This window comes from Sinocyclocheilus rhinocerous, unplaced genomic scaffold, assembly GCF_001515625.1.
Source record: "Sinocyclocheilus rhinocerous isolate Xijiao unplaced genomic scaffold, SAMN03320098_v1.1 scaffold647, whole genome shotgun sequence".
Taxonomy (NCBI): Eukaryota; Metazoa; Chordata; class Actinopteri; order Cypriniformes; family Cyprinidae; genus Sinocyclocheilus; species Sinocyclocheilus rhinocerous.
The window spans coordinates 202794-210755 of NW_015632746.1; positions in this window are offsets into that span (position 1 = coordinate 202794).

The window sequence follows — 7962 nt, forward strand, 5'->3', positions numbered from 1 at the left end:
ACATTTTAATTTGGGATTGTTTTTTGGACATGTATTATGGTATTATCCTGCTTTTATGTATGTGTTAGGGACATAACACCATGTAAATACAATTCGATTTCATGGAACTATCTTTTATTTATGAATATGGAACATGGAAATATCATGTTTTTTGGACTTGTAACATGGTAATGAATTCATGGAAGGACCCTGATTATTTGGTCGTTTTTGGACATTTTTTGTACCCTGTTTTTTTAATACCAAGACAATACCATGGTTTTAGAAATTCGGCGGAATTTCCATTTTGTTTTTGGATATGTACCATGGAAATATCATGGGATTTTTACACATGTGCCATGGTAATACCATGTTTTTGAACATATGCCGTGTTAATACCAAGGTTGTGGACATGTACAATGGTAGTCAAAGTCATGTGGTCCACCAAATGGTACACTACCACAGCTTTTGGGAGTATTATTTAAAATACTTGTCAGGGTTTGGGTAGAGGGATGAGGCGAGGACTCAGTACTGCAGAGAATGGGCTTTTTATTGATAATAAAAATAAACCACAACAAGACAGAACATGGAGCGCGAGTGTCCGAACCCCGTCACGAAACCGAAACTCAACAAGACATGAGTGCCAAGACATAATACTGGGACAGGACACGCAGACGAGAGAACAAGAGATGACGAGCACTCGAGACATGAAACAAGACATGACGGGAGTGTCAGGGCTCTGTCACAAAACCATGAATAACACTAGACCGAAGTTACAGAACCCTGACAATACTACTAAATTTTAATACGAGAAGTACTAAGTAGTAGATATTTATAAAGTTTCTTAATAGTAGGAAATTAATACCTTTATTCAGCAAGGTCACATTAAATTTATCAAGTGACAGTAATTACATTTATAATGTTACAAAAGATTTTGATTTAAAAAAAAATCTGTTCTTTTGAACTTTTTATATATATCCAAGAATCCTGAAAAATCACAGTTTCCATAAAAATACTACACAACACTGTTTTCAACATTGATAATAACAATAAATATTTCTGGAGCAGCAAATCAGCATATAATGATTTCTGAAGGATCATGTGACACTGAAGGCTGTAGAAATGATGCTGAAAATTTGCCATAAAATCACATTTTAAAATATATTCACATAGAACATTTTATTTTAAATTGCAATAACATTTCTCATTACTAGTTTTACTGTATTTTTGATAAATATAGTTAAATAAATGTAGTCTTAATGAGCATAAGAGACTCCAAACTTTTGAACAGTAGTATATCAGAAAACACGTCAGGTACCGTGTTTCCACCATGGTCCTATTTGTAAAGGAGTTTTTCATGATGAACCTGACAGCCCATTTGTTTATGGTAATTAGGTATGATCTAGTCCAGCTGCTCACAGCAAATATAAACAACACACAAAAGCTGTTTAACAAGTCAGACATCATTTGTTCTTTAACGACATGAATAATTTCTTTTCAGATATTTGTCTTGGCACTGCTTATCACCACACAGTCATGTGTCTCATATGAATCGTGTCACTTAACGGTGCCACGGTATCAGCGCACAGTGCCTGTCTCTACTCCAAAACCCTCCGATCAGTTGCTACGAGTAGCTGACCGTCAAAACAACAGAAGTGAATATAGTAGGGAACACCCTAACTTCATCAGACCTGGGAAAGAGCGCGAAACTGATTCACCGGATCCATCGGTTTGAGTGGTATGCAACCGCACAAATCAGCTCTAAAACACCTGGTCAATCATTCCCATCCAGACCCCCCTCGACGTCCCTCACTGAGCGTATCACTCCAACAAGCCGGAGTTTCCTGTGTGGTCACCGTGACACACTATGTCTCAACTTTGACGCCAGCATTGCCGTGGACAAACTGCACAATGTGTAAAATGAGCACCCCGCTGGCTCCGCTCCTAAACTCCATGTACAGAGGGCCGCGCAGTCACCCGTGCTTCTCATTCCTGTTCGGCCTCCACGGATTCAGCTGGCAGCTGGGCGGCAGGGGTCATCCGAGGGCGCTGGCGGATAACCATGGATGGCTCCAAACATGTCCAAACGAAACATTAATGATTAAGAAGATGAGCAGGACCTCCCCGTGCACTTTGTGAAACAAACGGCGGCTCTGCGGGAGGTTAATTACTGTCGGCTTATCAGAGAATGGAGAAAGACGTGGAGGGGATGTGATCACAGCTCAGGACAGACTGAATGCCATGTGAGACGTGTCATTAGGGTTGCAAAAAGGTGGAAAATTTCCAGTAAATTTAGGAAACATTCCAGAAATTTTGCGGAAAGTTTCTGGAAATTTACCAGAAATGTTCCACCCCTTTGCAACCCTAGTCATTAGTGTCATACTTGCTATTAGTGCTACAATAGTACTGTAGTTGACTTTTCTATTAAAGTTAAGATAGATGGGCTAAACTGTATGTAGTGAGTGTATACACTGTAAAAAAGTTTGGCGTAGCAAACCATTTTCACTTGCTTGTAAATTTCACAATTACATACAAAGAAACGCATAGCGAGTAAAGCCCCGTTCACACCAAGAACGATAACTATAAAGATAACGATATTAGCGTCCACACCAGCGGACGATATCGTCTGTTTATTCTAAGCGCACGTGCGTCTGCCGCTTTAAATTCTCGAGCTTGTGATAGCAGGATTGATTCTGATTGGCTGTCAATGTTTCTATCGTTCATCAGCTGGAGAAAATCGTTCTGAAAATTATTCCAACGATATCGTTTCTCTGTGCCTTTATCGTTATAGTTGTGGTGTGGACTCTGTTATTCTTTAATATTGAGAACGATTTTTAGAACTATATCTTTATCGTTATCTTTAAAGTTATCGTGCTTGGTGTGAACGGGCCTTACCTATAGACTGAAGACGTAATACATATGCACATGACGTCATTGTTTTCACAAATTTGCGTTTTTGTAGTTTACACAGAGACGATAACAATATAGTTTTCAAAAACTTGCACTTTGAAACCCGTTTTCCAAAGTTTGCATTTTCAGGTCCTCAAAGCACCATTGTCATGTAAATGAACGGCTAAAACGCATTTAAAAAAAAAAATTTTTAGTTGTAAACAGTCATGTAAATGTCCCGTAAGGTACTAATATGCGCCTTTAAGGTATTGATATGCACCCTTTAGGAGTAAATAAGGTACAAAGGTGAACTTTTTGAAAAGGCCTCACTGTAGCAATGTACTATAATGGGGGGGGGGGGAAAAAAAAATTATAAAAAGGGAAAAATATTTATGTAAAACATAAAACATCTTAATTAAAAGGCTTAATTTGACACTATAATGTAAAATATTCAGATTATCTTTTATCAATGTACTTTTCTACCTAATCAGTTGTTATGGTCTAGTGTGACTCAATATGAATATGAACGTGTTTAATTTTCTATTACAAATGTATATCTACTGTTCAAAAGTTGGGGGTCATAAAGATTTTTTAGTGTTTTTGAAAGAACCCTCTTATGCTCACCAAGGCTGCGTTTATTTGATCAAAAATACAGTAAAAATAGGATTATTGTAAAAAAAATTCCAATTTTATTTTAATTCAATTTATTTTACATTTTATTTTATTTAACTGTTTTCTATTATTTATTTATTCCTGTGATATTAAAACTGAATTTTCAGCATCATTACGCCAGTCTTCAGTGTCACATGATCCTTCAGAAATTATTCTAATATGCAGATTTGCTGCTCAAGAACATTTCTTATTATTAAAGGCAGGGTATGTGATTTTTCAAAAACACTTTAGAAAACTGATTCGGGCCGAATAGCAAAACAAACTTGTATAATAAGGGGCGTGTCTACTCGTCTCGTGATGTGGAGGAGAGCGCGTTCAGTGCATGGGACGGACATTAGCCGAGCCGAGCGACAGAAAGATAGAGATGGCGGATAAAAAAACAAAAGAGGAAAACGTCTGCGGAACGATAAGGCAAGAAGTAGGACCCGTGTAAATATCGGATCAGCTTTCCAGCGCTGGAGAGAACTCAAGGAGCGGAGGCCTGCGATCGGACGCCGAGGTTGCTTTCCTGGGTTGCTACGAATATGTGGGGCGGAGCTATCAAAATAGGGGCAAGACCCTTTTGGGGTAGGGGCGTGTTTGTTTTGGTGATTTCAAATATCAACATTGGCTACCAGAAATCACTTACTCTGCCTTTAATATAAAAACTGTGATACATTTTTTCCGCATTCTTTGATGAATAAAAAAAGACAGGGACGACATTGGCTATTTGTTTAGCATTTTTGTTCACTGCATACTTCCATTTGTGCCATTTCATTTAGTGCTCATGACTAAACGTGGAACATATTAAGCAGATGAGTAGGTGTGTCCAAACTTTTGACTGATACCTGATATCTCATTTGCAAACCACAAGTCTGTTGTTTGCAAATCAACATTCAGCAAGCATACAGCAGAGAGTGTTTTGTGTGCACAACAAATGAATTTACCCTCCAGACTTTTTCATGATGCCTCATCATACACCATATAATCCACATATGGTAACAAGCTGTGTTGAGCAGAACTGTGTTTGGTCTGAAATAAACATGCAGCACTTCTGAAATGTGTCCATGTGGTGAACAGGAACTGTTATTTGACGTCCATCACTGATATTTAAGTATCTCAGGGGTTTAGGGAGTGTGACAAACGTGTAGTTTGTGGAACACGAGACACAGATGGTGTTATTTGAGAATAGAGCTCAGTGTCTGTCGCTCATTGTTCTGTGGTCTGTCATCAGTCATCTACTGTACAGCTGAGACAAATGATGAAACATTCAGTCTCCTGCAGACCCCCAACAGAGGAGCAGCTCACCGGACATGACAACTCAACTGACAATACCTTTGATAAAGTTTTTTTTTTTTTTTTTTCAGACTTTAAAAAGACATTTAAATGCTTTTCAGTTTAAATACTTAAATATATCTGTAAAAACAGGGAACAATGGACTGTATTAAAATGAAAGATTTTTGCATATTGATTTTTTAAAGGGTGTTTTACCTATAAAATAGGGCACAATGCACTGTATTAATATGAAAAATGGTTCTATACTTTTTTTAAACAAGTGTTTTATCTGTATTTACAATTTTGTTGTGTTTAGGGTTAACAGAAATTGTCATTTTATAGACCATATTGAAAGAACTATTCATTTTCCAGAATGATGTACGAAATAATTACAAAATATAATTGCATAATTCACATATTCACATTTACAGGTTAATATTTGTTTCATTTTATCATTGTAATTTGAGAAACGTGTAGGCTATTTTACATATCAGGGAACACACTAGCATAATTATTCACAATTATAATGTTTAAATTATTCATGTTTTGTCACTGATGAAATTCCTTCTCTTCCTGTCATTACAATTCAAATCCAAACTAACATCCCGTGGGTGTGGCCATTTCAAACGAACCAATACTTAATAGGCTAATTTAATTAACTGAAGTATTTAGATGATCTAAGTAACTAGTTTAATTACCAATACTTACATTACTTGAATTGTGCTCAGTCCTGATTAACAAGTGTTTGTTTTAAAAAAAAAAAAAAGAATAAGGAAAGAGGATAAATTCACAACCTTCTTACCATTATTTGTTTTGTTTTTTTTTGGTTGTCAAAAAGTTGGAAATACCATGTTATCAGTAAGGTTACATGCTGCTTATATGATTATCATTCACATACAGCTGTGGCCAAAATGACTATTTCACCAGCTAAAAATGGTTTTAAGGCAGTTATTTCTATCTTTTGCTGTAGTGTGTCAGTAGGAAATATCAGTTTACATTTCCAAACATTAATTTTGCCATGACTTTAAAAAGACATTTAAATGCTTTTCAGTTTAAATACTTAAATATATCTGTAAAAACAGGGAACAATGGACTGTATTAAAATGAAAGATTTTTGCATATTGATTTTTTAAAGGGTGTTTTACCTGTATTTTGAATTTTTCATTTCATTGTGTTGCATTTTAGGGTTAACGGAAATGTCTGTAAAATTAAAGGATAATATCCTGGCAAAAAAATTGCCAGTACATTTTTTAAATTTTTTTTTACTTTGCATATATATATATATATGGAAATACCATGTTATCAGTAAGGTTACATGCTGCTTATATGATTATCATTCACATACAGCTGTGGCCAAAATGACTATTTCACCAGCTAAAAATGGTTTTAAGGCAGTTATTTCTATCTTTTGCTGTAGTGTGTCAGTAGGAAATATCAGTTTACATTTCCAAACATTAATTTTGCCATTAATTGTAATAACCCAGTGAGATTTTTGTCTGACAACAGCAGTGCTCCACACAGAGATCTGATCTGATCATCATCAGAAACAGAACAAACTGAGACAGACTAAATCCAGAAGAACTGTGGCAACGTTTCCAAAAATGGACCCTTATGGTTTTGTGGTCCAGGGTCAAATATGATTATCATTCACATACAGTACCTTGCTTCATGTCCTAAAACATAATGCTTCCATGCAATGTGCCCTTTAAAACCTGGTGTAATCACAGTAAATGTCCAGAAAACCTGGTGTAATCACAGTAAATGTCCAGAAAACCTGGTGTAATCACAGTAAATGTCCAGAAAACATGGTGTTACCATGTTAACCATAACAATATACCATAATAAGCATGGCAGTAGTGTGTTCTGTGGTACAGTGGCGTTACCATGGTTTTTTTAAAATATACTGTGTGGTACTTTCAAGCAAACCAGAGTACAGAGTAGTACTTTTTGTTGTTTCCTCCTGCCTGCAGAGGTGACTCTTACCTTGGACACCCCGTCCTCGTTGGCCTGCGCCTTTCTGCGGAGCTGCATGAGCGTCCACATGTCGCTGAGCGCGGTGTCGGACTTCATGAGCTCCGAGGCGCTGGGCAGAGCCTCCAGCGCGCACATCTGTTCCTCCATCCGCCGCAGCTTCTCCTCCATCGCCCTGTAGGGGCTCGAAGTGTCCAGCAGCAAGGCTTTAGTCTGGGCTGGGCTGTCATGGTCGTGGTCCACCTCTTTCCAGGTGGTCGTGACCCTCTCGATCTTCAGGTGTCCCAGGATGGCGTGCAGTAAAGTGTGCAGCGCGTTGAAATTGACAGATCCAACGTCTGGGGTTCCTATGGAGAGATCCACCAGCTCATGCAGGCTTATGTCGGTCGACATGGTCGCCGACTGTTTAGTCCGGTTTAAAAGACGATGAATAAGGTGCTGTCAATCACAGATCTGTCTGTTTGAGTTACATCTCTCCAAACAGGTACGCTACGCGAGTTCCAATTCTATCTGTTTTCAAACATAATCACTGAGTTGTAACGCTCTAAGCTGTTTTCTCATTTCTGTGAGCGTCGTAAAATTATGCTAAGTTCTTTAGTAGTGGCGTCTAAAATCTGTCGGCGTTTGTTCATCCTTTAATTCGCACGTTACCGGCAGCTTTGCTTTGCTAAATTGTATAAAGATTGCTCTTCTCTTTACGCTCTCCCCGCCTACCGACGATGCTGATTGGTTAAAATGCCTCGCGTCACTTGTCTTCTCTATCCTCATTGGATAACGTCCCTGTCGATCAACAGAAATTACTTTCTGTTGTGAGCCGCGGCGTCTTGGTTGCTCAGCAACTGATTCAGTGGCAGCATCGGTAGTGCACGTGAGAGCGGAGAGCGATGAACAGCTGTACACATTATGCAGATTTACATTATTTATATTTCTAAGGGAAATGATATAGTGTGATGATGATAAAAGTAACAAACAAACGGATTTTCTCCGTTTTATTTTCACGACAACATTGTCCTGCACAAACAGCCAGAGTGTACAAAACATGCATTCATAAATAAAATATTACATATTCACGAAAAAAACGAAACAAAACAAAATAATTCCGTTTTCTTTGAGTTAAATTGAGTTATTTATCTATTTGGTTGGTTCTTAGAGGAACTGTTGGAAATTTGACCTGGAACTTGACCATTTCTTCCTATGAAT